We start from the raw sequence: 13,571 nt of genomic DNA, 5'->3' as shown, positions 1-13,571 counted from the left end.
AGCTAACGTTTGGATAAGCCATGCATAGCTACTTATTTTCAAAGAGTGCAGGATAGTGGTGACCACACACGCTGTCTGTTCGGTGGTGGATTTTTTTTTTTAAATTGTGTATTTGCACTGTTCTAGTGTTGGCTTCCTCAAGGCCCTGGTGTGTTGAGTTTTCTTTGCTTTGGGGTATGGGCATGCTTACATACAGCTGTCTTCTAAATATATTAGACCATCTATTGTGGTAAGATTAAGTGAATGAAAGTTGAATGTATTTTCTGTAAAGTCCCTGAGAAAATTAATGAAATAAGTTACTAAAGAAATACATGTTTTCAAATTTTAGTGAGTTTACTTCAGATAAATTAAAAATTGTATCAGGTAAGCCAGGCCATGTAATGTATTTTAAGGATGTCTGTGATATGTTCATTCTTTGCACACTCAAAACCACTGTTGGTTAGGTGTGGTGGCTCATGCCTGTCATCTCAGCACTTTGGGAGGCTGAGGCAGGTGAATCACAAGGTCAGGAGTTCAAGACCAGCCTGACTAACATGGCAAAACCCTGTCTCTACTAAAAATACAAAACATTAGCCAGGCATGGTGGCACACACCTGCAATCCCAGCTACTCGGGAGGCTGAGGCAGGAGAATCAATTGAACATGGGAGGTGGAGGTTGCAGTGAGCAGAGATTGCACCCCTGCACTCTAGTCTGGGCGACAGACCGACACTCCGTTTCAAAACAAAAACAAAAACAAACAAAAACAAGCCTCCCAAAGTGCTGGGATTACACTCGTGAGCCACCATGTCTAGCAGTAAATGAAATTTTGTAAAAGCTCATTGGACCAGCTTGTCTCTAGGAGGTCTGATAGTAGCTGTGTTTTGTGTCTCTTTAGAAAACTAAAAAAAGAGAAATCCTGGCTGGGCGCAGTGGCTCACGCCTGTAATCCCAGAACTTTGGGAGGCCGAGGCAGGCGGATCACCTGAGGTCAAGAGTTCGAGACCAGGTTAGTCAACATGACAAAACCCCATCTCTACTAAAAATAGAAAAATTACCCAGGTGTGGTGGTGGGCACCTGTAATCCCAGCTACTTGGGAGGCTGAGACAGGAGAATTGCTTGGACCGGGGAGGCAGAGGTTGCAGTGAGCCGAGATCACGCCACTGTACTCCAGCCCAGGTGACAGAGTGAGACTCATTCTCAAAAATCAATAACTGGACAAACAAACAGAAATCCAGTCCTAAACACCGGAAACTATGACATGCTTATATTACAAATGCATTTGTCTAGACTACTTTTAAATAAGTTTAACCTACAACATCCAAGTTACAGACAAACTTTGATGAAAAGCATTTTTTAGCCAGGCCTCCCTGTATTTGTTTTAAATCAGATAAGCCAGAAATTAAGTATTTCATTTTCTCTTCTGCCTGTCCTAGACTTATTACCCCAGTAGGTGTCCAGTTTGATAAGTCAAGAATCTAAACTTATATTTTAATTTTTACCCTTTGTTGGTTGTTAGCTTTCTTATGTAGAAACACACTCAGCGTGATAGCAGCAGGAGCAGAAGTCATAAGATCTAACAATTATTGAGCACTAGCTACCAGCATCCCAGTTTTTTTCATGCATTATCTCATTCATTCACCACAGCAACTGTTTTACATAGAGATGTAGATGTAATTATTATTCTAAGGATTCAGATGAGGAAATAGAGACCCAGAAAGGCGGCCAGCTATTAGAACTCAAACTGCTAAGTGTGTCTCCAGGGCTGTGTTTCTGACCCCTTCCAGACTACCCGCCACAGAGTCATGATCCGTTCACCGAACAAACACTAACTGAAAACCTCCTGTGTGCAGAGTGCTCCCTATGAGGCACATCAAGGGAAATAATGGGCACACCAAAAGAGAAAAACAAGTGTGTCAGCACAGGGTTCTAGCTTCCAGAAATAGATTACAGCACATTCTAGCTAGTATTTGACAACATAAGTTAGGCCTTCACTTCTGTGATGGTCAGGAAGAGATGGATGTTTTGTGGAGGGAGGGGCTTGCGGAGGGGGTGTTAGTACATGGAAAGAACTGACTGGGATTTGTATGCCCTTAGAAAAGGGGAGGTCAACAAGACACTAAAGCAGAAGGCTGGCAGAGTGAGATCCAGGGGCAAAGTAGAGTGAAATCTTGGACAAGTCCTGCCAAAGACTGAATTTTTACCCTGTTCTCATTGGAAAGGTTAGGGTGTGGAATGGAGATGGTCTTTCACATGGTGGGAGATGTCCTAGAAGTGGAGAAGTGGGCGTGGACTCTAATATTCTGATGGTCTTCTGTGTGGTGGATAGTGGGGGACTCTCCTGTCTTTTAAAACCTCCCTTGTGGACACTTACTTTTAACCTCATTGAAAGTGCTGAGCCCTGTTCAAAGACTCATAGATAGCCTACTTTTGAAGAGACTTGAAACTGTGAACTTTATGTGTTTGGGAAATTTAGTTTTGTTTGGGTAGGGCCAATGCCTTGAGAACAGGTCCATTGTTTTATGTTATGAGAGGTTGTTGTTATTTTACATAATAAGAAACTCAAAGTTTTGCCTCAGAATTTGTATTGGGGTGATCCCAAGAGGTTTATAACATGTGATATGAGTCAAGTAAGGGCAACAACTGTATTGACCTAATTACTAATCAAATCTAAAAATTTGTCCAAGTTCAAGTGTGATAGCCTCTGGGAGATATTGTTTTGTTGTTGTTTTTGAAGCAGGAGGAGTCACGTATACTGGAGGACAGTGAGAGGAAGATTTTCTCTCTCTCTTAGAGTGCGTTTGAGATGGGGGTCACCAGTGTGCCTCATTTATTTTATGAATGTGCCTGAGCAGGTTATAGAATTGGAAGAGTTTGCATTGTGAGAAGCACTTGAGGGCCTGTTTCCTGTTTTTTCCTCTCTGTGGATAAGGACTATCTTGAAACTAGCAATAAATAGAGAATTTAAGTCATGCATGTTACCAGCTCAATTATAACTGACTTACCTCGTGTATTTAGTACTAGTGTTATTATTATCATTGTTATTTTGCTAATGACAATGGGGGAGTTTTAGCAAAATAATAGTGAAAAGCAATCTGGATTAGTAGACAGGCATTCTGGCTTATTTTCTCATCTGTTGAATATCACCATCAGCAAGCTCGCATTGGGAACCATTTCTTGACCATTACCCCTGGTGCAAGGCTCTAGAACTGCAAAGATGGATAAAACATGGTTCCAGTTCTAAAACTCACCAGTGCCTCACAATCAGCAAGAACAAGTGAAGAACATTCAAGTGGAAAGAGAAAATGATGCTGTCAAATGTGGAGGGTTTGCGATGTGGAGGAGAAAGATGTGGGACAGGGAAAATGTACATTAGAGGAAAAAAAACAGTTTAAGTATAGACCTTGGAGTATAAAAATATGAGGCTTATTTGAGGACAGAGTAGGATAGGAAGTGGAGTGTGAGTAGAGTTTGGAAGTGTTGTGCAGAGTTGTGATAGTAAGAGGTGTTGACCTTGGAAAAATGAATGGGTGATCGGTTGTGTTGGCTGCTATGAGCCATCAAATGTTTTGGAACAGGACCGTGATGTTAGTAGCTGTGTTTCAGAGAGAACACAGCTAACTCAAAGGTAATGTGTTTAGCAAAGAGCAGTGTAAACTTGGAATTTGGTACCCTCTTTGACAGAATACATTTTTCCTTTTTTAAAAGAGATTTATCAGCCCAGAATGTGTGGGCTTCTTTCTATACATGGTTAAATCGTAATGGAAAGGTGAGAACATTTATTTTCCACAAATAAAGTTCAATTAGACAATGTTTAAACTTCCCTAATTGTGTTTTAGTAATTGGTAATTATTTAAGCTCTTTGGAGAGGAAATCTTTAGAGGGGAGGAACTCCTTTTCTCAAAAACATTGAGAATGAACACTGGAATCTAATGGAGATATATATATGTATATATATGTGTGTGTGTGTATATATATGTGTGTGTATATATATACATGTATATATATGTGTGTGTATATATATACACGTGTATATGTGTGCGTGTATATATATAGGTATATACACATACATATATATATATATATGACTTCAAGTGATCCACCTGCCCCCGGGATCCTAAAGTGTTGGTTGGGATTACAGGCGTGAGCCACCACACCTGGGCTCCTAGTATAAATTGGTGTCGTACTTGTATATGACAGTTATTGCACTGTGCATCAGCAGCCTTAAAATGTGCTATATTTCTTAATATAGCAATTTTAACTAATAAATTAATCACTTATAACACAATGAAGTGGGTCATTTGGAGTAAATACTTGAGTTTTGTCGTCTCATGCCAAGGAAATTGAGTATGTGGATACACAGGAAGTGGGCTTAAAAGTGGAAGTTTAATCTGCAAAAGAAAGAGAAAGGAGAATAGCTCTCTGTCCTGGGAGGGAGAGGGTTGCCTGAGTGAACTTCTGCCTGCAGCAACGTGCACTAGATTTTATAGACTGGCTTGAGGAGGCAGTGTCTGATTTACATAGGGCCCAAAGACAGGTTGGACCAGGTGTGATGTTTACACAGTGCATAAGAAAGCTGGCTGCCCCCACCACTCTTCTATTATGCACATGGGCTCTTTGCCTGGCTGGTGCCATGTAGACTGCCACCATGTTGCCTGCTTCTTACCATACGCATGGTTTACAAAGGAAAGGGAAGATAGAGCCACCATTTTGAACATGCCTAGTCCCCAGGTAGCACCTTTTCCTATAGGCACCTATTTCCTGTTTCCTATTTCCTGCCGGCATTTATTTGTGCAAGCTTCCATCTTGCTTATGTATGTCTGCAGCTCAATTTTACAGGCTGCTCTATGTTAGAAAAGAAATAATTTGGAGGTTGTTTTTTATTAAAATTAAAATTTCTTTTTAACTCCTGTGTCAATATAGTTAATGTCATGGGAAACATTCATAATGTATTTGTATTTATGAACAAGCAAGATAGCAAACTCTAGTAGTTTTTTTAAAGTTATTTATACAAATGTATGCGGTACAAGTGTAATTCAATTACATGCATATATTCCATAGTGGTGAGACCAGGGCTTGTAGGGCATGCATCACTCAAATAATGTACATTATAACCATTAAGTAATTTCTCATCTTCCACCCCATCCTAACTTCTCACCCTATTATGTCAGGTGTCATACTATGCTGGACCTCAATGACCAACACAACGAAGATACATTAATTGTTTTCTGAGACGCAGTTTTGAAAACCAACCTAAGATAATAGATGACTCCTAAGCTAATAAAACATTGCATTTGTTATATACACAGGTGTATGTTTGTGTTTGTGTATTTGTTTATACTCAAGAAATGTATACAGAGTCTTTCCCACTGCACAAACCTAAAAGTAAAGCCAAATGGCCCTATGCAATAAATATCATGATAATAACCCCCCAAAATAAGCTTCATCCAATGAATGTAAATTCAAAATAAAAAAAAAGAAACTGTTACTCCAGATGTGCAGGAATCAATATAAAGACACAGGAACCCTGAAAAAGCAAGATTTATGACACGTTCAAAAGAACAACAAAAAAAATTTCATTGAAATGTCAGACTTCAAAAGACTTAAAAAAATAGATTTTAAAGAAGCTCAAAGAGATGCAAGAGAAATCAGAAAACCAATACAAAAATAAATAAATATAGATAATGAATGAGAAATGTATCAAGGAGATAGATATCTTTTAAAAGAAATCTAAACAATAATTATAGAAGTTTACTGAAGGAAAAAGAAAATAGATTTAAAGATTCAATAATAGAAGAAAAGAGGAATCAAATGAATTTTCAGAACTTGAAAACAGATCTTTCAAAATAATCTACTCAGACAAAAATAAGGAGAGAAGAATAAAAGAGAATGAACAAAGACTTTGAGATGTTTGGGACTAAATATAGTGACTAAACTTACAAATTATCCATGTTTTTGAGGGGTAAAAAAAAATCAACATTTTGGAAAACCTATTTAAGAAAATAATTGAAAACAAAGTTTAAGAAAACTTCCCATGTCTAGCAACAGAGTTAGACATCCATATACAGGAAGCCCAGCAATCACCAGAAAAATACATTGCAAAAGGGGCTTCATCATGGCATATGATAATCTGAATATCTCAAGTCAAAGTGAAAGAAATAATTCTAAAGTCAGTAAGAGAACAGCATCTAGTCATTTATAAAGGAAACCACATCAGACTAACAGCAGACTTCTCAACAGAAACTTCACTGGCCAGAAGAGAATGGGGTGGCACTTTTAAAGTTGAAAGAAAAAGAAACTGCCTGCAAAAAATTTTACATTAAGCTAGATTAACCTTCAAAAATGAAGAAGACATAAAGTCTTACCCTGACAAATAAATGCTGGGGAAACTGATTACCACTAGACTGTGCCTACAAGAGATGTTCAAAGGATTTCTAATATAAAAACAAAAGATTGATATTCACCGTCATTACAACATGTCAAAGTATAAAACAGGTCATAAAAAATAAAACAGAAAAAGAAAAAAATCACAACATGACAGAATTTTATCAAACACAAATATAAATAGATAAAATAAAAAGTAAAACAACTAGAAAACAACATGACAGAAACAAAACCTTACGTATCAATATTAACCTTGAATACAAATCAATTAAATCCTGCATTATGTGGTATAGATTTAGGAGATGGATAAGAAAAGTTGATCCAATACTATGTTGCCTACAAGAATCTCACCTTACCTGTAAGGCACATATAGACTAAAAGTAAATGGAGGTATATATTAACACAAACAGAAACCAAAAGCAAGCAGGAGTATCTATACTTATATCAACTAAAACAGACTTTAAACAAAAAACAGTAACACAAAGGATAAAGGTAATCATCCAATAATAAAGAATCAATTCAGCAAGAGGACATAACAGTTCTAAATATATATGCACCCAACATCAAAGCACCCAGATTTAAAAAATAAATATTACTAAACCTATAGAAAGAGATAGACAGTAATACAATAATAGTGGAGAAAATAAAATTCTACTCATAGCATTAGAGAGATCATTGAAATAGAAAAGTTAGAAAATAAATATTGGACTTAAATTGGACTTTAGACCCATGACCTAAAAGACATCTACAGAACATGCTTCTCACTCAACCACAGAATATACACCCGTCATCAAAACATAGAACATTCTGTAACATAGATCATGTAGTAAGCAATAAAACAAGTCACAACAAAGTACCCTCAAAATCAAAATGATATTATATCAGCTACCTTTTTAGACCACAGTAGAATAAAACTACAAATCAATATCAAGAGGAATTTCAGAAACTATAAAATTACAAAGAAATTAAACAACATACTCTTAAACAGTCACAGTGTCAGTTGAGAAAATAAGATGGTCAGCCGGGGGTGGTGGCTCACACCTGTAACACCAGCACTTTGGGAGGCTGAAGCAAGTGGATCACCTGAAGTCAGGAGTTTGAGACTAGCCTGGGAAAAATGGCAAAACCCTGTGTCTACCAAAAATACAAAAAAATAACTGGGCGTGGTGGTGTTCACCTGTGGACCCAGTTACTCATGAGGCTGAGGAGGGAGGATCGCTTGAGCCTGGGAGGTGAAGGTTGCAGTGAGCCAAGATTGTGCCACTGCACTCCAGCCTGGGTGACAGAGTGAGACCCCCATCTCAAGTAAAATATTAAGATGAAAAGTAAAAATTTGTAGGAACAAATTGGAAATAGAAACGCAATATAATAAAAGCTGTGAGACGCCACAAAAATAGTACTAAGCAGTTTATAGCACTAAATGCCTGCATCAAAAAAGTAGAAAGCTTACATGTTAAGGACCTAACATCACACTTCAGGAAGCTAGAAAATTAATAACAAACCAAATTCCAAGTTAGAAGAAGAAAAAAAATAACAAAAATAAGAACAGAATCAAATGAAATAAAGACCAAAAGCAATACAAATGATCAGCAGAATAAAGGGTTAATTCTTCAAAAAGACAAAATTGATAAATTGCTAGCTAGACTAACTGCAAAAACAAGAGAGATCTAACTAAACAAAATCAGAAATAAAAGAATAGACATTACAATGGATACAATAGTAATAAAAAAGATCATTGTGTTTCTATACGCAAACAATGATCCAACTGAGAACCAAATCAAGAAGGCAATCTCATTTACAGTAACTACAAAAATAAATAAAATACATAGGAACATATGGGAGATCTCTACAGGTAAATTATAAAACATTGATTAGGCAAAATGTAAATGCCACAAAAAGGAAAACAGCTCATGCTCATGGATCTAAAGAATTAATATTGGTAAAATAACCATACTGCTCAAAGCAATCTACAGACTTACTGCAATCTCTATCAAAATATGTGCATTATTTTTTACAGAATTAGATGAAAACTACCATAAAATTCATAAGAAAGGGGCCCAAAGAGCCAAAGCAATCCTAAGCAAAAAGAGCAAAGCTTGTGGCATCACTTACCTGACTTCAAATTATACTGCAACACAATAGTAACCAAATCGTCATGGTACTGGTATAAAAACAGACATGTAGATTAAGGAAACAGAATAGAAAACCCAGAAATAAAGTCACATATCTTCAGTCAACTGATATTTGACTAAACTGATTAGAACATACACCAGAGGAAGAATACCCTGTTTAATAAATAGTGCTGAGAAAATTGGATTACCATATACAGAAGAATAAAAACAGACCCCTATCACTCACCAGATACAAAAATCAACTCAAGATGAATTAAAGTAAGACCCAAAGCTATAAAATACTAAAAGAAGATAAAAGAAAAACTCTTCTGGGCATTGGTTTGTGCAAAGTATTCATGACTAAAACCTCAAACATGCAATAGACAAAAGTAAAGGAAAATAGACAAATGGGACTCAAACTAAAAAAATTTGGCACTGCAAAAAAAAAAAACAAAACAAACAGGTTAAATAGTCAACCTTCAGAATAAAAGAATGTATTTGTAAACTATGTGCCAACATGGAACTAATATTCAGAATTTACAATAAACAACTCAAATCACAGTAATAAAAGCAAAGAATTGCATTGAAAAATGGGCAAATAACTAGGCATTTTTCAAAAAAGGCAACAAATAGCCAACATTCATATTTTTAAAATGCTCAATATCACTAATTAGCAGAGGAACAGAAAGTAATACCACAATGAGATATTACATTAGACATAAAGGCTACTATTAAAAAGAAAAACACATAATAAACGTTGGCAAAGATGTGGAGAAACGGGAACACTCTATACACCATCAGCAGAAACATATAAATTAACGCAACCTCTGTACAAAACAATATGGAAATTTTTCAAATAACTAAGAACAGAACTACAATTTGATTCAGAAATCTCATCACTGGGGATCTACCCATAAAAAGAATTTATTATATTAAAGTGATAGATACATTGGCATGTTTATTGTATCATACAAGAGCAAACCATATATACAATAAGAGTTTAATATCCAAAATATAGAAGAAATTCAAAGCAAAGGCAAATATAATAATAATGATGATAATCCAACTGAAAAATAGACAGAAGACTGACAAAATATTTTGCCAACAAATATATACAAATGACCAATAGGTATACGAAAGAGTGCTCAATATCACCTACCATCAGGCAGTTGCAAATGAAAACAGTGATGAGCCATCACTTCAAATCTGTGAGGATTGCAAAAATCAGAAAGAAAAAACAGAGAAATAACAGGCAATGTTTGTCATTGACGTTCCTGAGATTCCTGAAGCAAATCTTAATATCACAACTGCTCTCACACATTTCAGACATGATGGAAAAAGAAAACTTTAAAAATGATTTAACACGCAGTTCCTCAAAAATAAACATATTCTTGTATCCCCCCCTCAAAGCCATGGAAGAGCAGGCATATCATGCAGTACCTTATAAGCCGTAAAGAAGACTCTGACTCTCATGGTAATCTCAAAGGAAAGTCACAGAATGGGAAGTCGAGTCCTGAGGGAATTTAAGGGTATGGGACAGAAGATGCTCCTATTTGAGAGCAAGAGGAAAAAGTGGCTTTTTAGGAAACATTTCCATTGAAGCAGAGTGTCCCATATCACATTTTAAGGTCTGGCATTCTTTTTGCCCTTTGTACCTCTGGTCTGTGTTATCTGCTTCTTTCATGCCTACCTACCTTAGTATTTGACTACTGTCTCATGTCTCTTCACATTCCAGGGCTCTTTTATTTGCTCAAGGCAGGAGATCAGATGAGGGTTAGAGACAGCAAGACCTGTTTTGTTGGAAAAAGTAACATGGCTTGCTGGGATTCTCCAATCACCAGCCTAGTACTGTGTTCAGTAGAGAGGAGAGGATATTATGAAAGATTTTAGAAAATTAATTTCAAAATACTGTTTTATGACAGAACCTTTAGAATATTTAAAACATATTTTACATTTCTGGGTCCTTAGCTCTACTATTCAACACTAATGAATTTAAAATTGGTGATGAATATTGGATTTCAATATTTGGGCAACAATATTTTATGCCTCTGAATTTCTAGATTTCTGCTAACATAGAGTAAAGGATGCAGATTAGCTCAAGAAAGGGGAAGGTTTCTGTTAAGATAACATCTTGAAGATTTTTTTATTCCAAAAAACCTTCAAGTTTTCCTTGAAAGTACTGGCCTAAAAATTATTTTAGGCGGCCCAAAACTTCCCAAATTCTTTTTCAAAGGGAGAAAATAGAAACCTTAGGGTGTATTAGGAATTCTGGGGAAAAATTATTCTCACCTAGGGAAACCAGGTTTCTGTAGTTTTCTAACATCACATCCCTATACAAATTCCACTGAGCAGGATTCAGACATTCCCACTCCTTCTAAAATATGGCCACATCCTTCAATGTTAGCAGTTTCTAAAACACACACACACACACACACATATTTGGCAAGTGGCCATAGGCAGAATTCTTAATTTGGCTGTAGGTGTTTGAGAGTTAAGAGAGTTGACTCTGTTTTACATGAGAGACTTGAATTATCCAATAAGATACTGTTTAATACAGAAAGATTCTCTAATGTATTCCCTCATTCTGAGGAAAGAGAATGAAATAAGATCCACAAAGCCAGTGTAGGTACTATAGTTTTCTGAATGATGCAGCATACAATTCATGGCATAAACACAAGCATATACAGTTTTGAGTGCTATATTTACATTATACAGAGTAAGTTGTATATAGTTCTCATATGGAGAAGTCACAATAAGTTAAAAGGTACCTCTCATATGTTAATGTGTACATCAGTAAACTGGAGATTTTGTTAAAATGCATATTCTAATTCAAGAGACCTGGGATGAGACTTGAGTTTCTGCATTGCTAACAAACTCATCAATGGTGCCAATGATTCTAGCTAAGAAAAATATTTTGTACAACATCTAGTAAGTGACAAAACCTGGATTTTATACCAGTGAATAAAACCGGTAAACAAAGATGACAACCGTCATTTTCTGAAGCAAGGTAGAAACAAAGAGAAACTAATAAGAAGGGGGCACTTCCAGGTTAAATGTGATTGTTTATGCACATTAATCAGAAAGTCTCTCCAAGATTCCCGCTAATGATAGAGTTCAAAGAAAAAGTAACTTTGTGGTGGAGGAATCCTTTAGAGAGCACCTTAACCAAGTGAATAAAACTATCGGGACAAATTGGTATCAGGTGCTGATACATATAGGCGGATTCAACATGACTTCTGCAAGGTTACTGGCCAAAAAACTTAAACCGTAATCGGAATTTAATCGTAAAAAACATCAGTTTTATGTAAAATTCAAGCCGCATATGTTTCCCATGTTTTGTGATTTCTAATAATGTATTTAAATACTCTCTCTTTAGCATCCTAGAAGACACATTTGTAAAAATTAATCCTTTTTCCTGTCTTCCAAATTATCCCAGGCAATTAATTCTATCCTTTTTAAGTGTGCATTTAAAAGTTATGTTCTTCATAGAGCTGATGGAGCATCCAGATGGAACATAAACAGTGTACTTTTCTCACTCACTGATATCTGAGGACCCAGCACCATCCTCAAAAAGAATGTTTTATATCCCCACCTGCCCAGACTGATTTGTCAACAAAGGGAATACTTTCAATGTTTCAGAGTATAAATTCAAGGTGAGAATTATTTGTGATATGTAAGAAGCCTGGATGGAGAGAATGAAGATAAGGCTCTGGTGTAGAGGGGAGAGTTATTTTAAAGAGGTCCTTTCACTATCATGAGAAGAAAAGGGAAAAGGTAGTTAAAATAATCTTGTTAGGCAGAAACATCAGAAGTAGAAATGGAAATGACTGCAATTCTAGATACATGACATTCTAGAAGAAAAAGTGGACACAGTTTTTCACCTGGGACACACTTATCTGAGAATCGGCCATTTTTTCTCTCTTCTCTGATTCTTTCTCAAGAGAGATTAACTGAACAAATCTCACCTTCATCTTGAGAATGTGTCTGTAAAGGCATCAGGACAAACTTTTTACCTGGTACCACCACACCCACAGGCAGAAGGACCTTAAAGTGCAGAAAACGTTCTCTCCTCCTCTCCTTTGTTGTAGAATTCAGAAACAATGACCAGCTAAATAAAGATGAAATTGTGACTTTCTCATTTTTCTGCCCTCTGGTACTCTCCCTTGCCACAGACTCCACTGATTTCTGTTACAGCAATGGGAATACGGGCTAAACTGACCTGCCGACTACCAAACCCAAGCAGAGCAGCCTCTGTGATCTCCCTTCAGGAAAAAAAGCTTAACTCAATTCTCCTGAAAGGATTTGGGAGCCAGTATGCTTTACCCTGGCTTCACCTTGGAATCACATGAGACACTTAATTAGAACGACATGAACGATTCCACCCAGAACAACAGGTAGAATCAGTGGCAACGGCACAGGTGATGGCATTTCTTCAAACTGGCCAGACGCTCTTAAATGGAAGTTTAGGGTGAGAGTCACTTAGCTAAGCATTGCCTCTCCAGCTTTCATGTGAATATAAATTATTTGGTATTCCAGATCTCACTGTAAGAAAATGCGATTCTGTTGGTTGAAGGGAGCTCGTTAGTTAGCTTTTTTTTTTTTTTTTTTTTTGAGACGAAGTCTCGCTGTGACGTGCAGACTGCAGTGCAGTGGTGCGATCTGGGCTCACTGCAGGCTCCACCTCCTGGGTTCACGCCATTCTCCTGCCTCAACCTCCCGAGTAGCTGGGACTACAGGCGCCCAATACCATGCCCAGCTAATTTTTTTTGTATTTTTAGTAGAGACAGAGTTTTACCATATTGGCCAGGCTGGTCTCGAACTCCTGACCTCGTGATCCACCCGCCTCGGCCTCCCAGAGTGCTGGGATTACCGGCGTGAGTCACCGCGCCCAGCCTTAGTTAGCTTTTTTAAAGTCCCCTGTTAATTCTGATGTTTTTCCCTCTAAACCCATTTTCATTATTACTCAGCTAGAGAAAGGCAAAGGACACAGAGTCCTTTACACCCAACTATCTTATCTTAACACAGGCTCTATTGGTTCTCAGTGAAGACCACAGATCTTCAACCTTGAATGATCTTACTTTTTTTTTTTTTTTTTTTG

Source organism: Mandrillus leucophaeus, unplaced genomic scaffold (assembly GCF_000951045.1).
Source record: "Mandrillus leucophaeus isolate KB7577 unplaced genomic scaffold, Mleu.le_1.0 Scaffold1279, whole genome shotgun sequence".
Taxonomy (NCBI): domain Eukaryota; kingdom Metazoa; phylum Chordata; class Mammalia; order Primates; family Cercopithecidae; genus Mandrillus; species Mandrillus leucophaeus.
Note: the sequence above shows the minus strand (reverse complement) of the source record.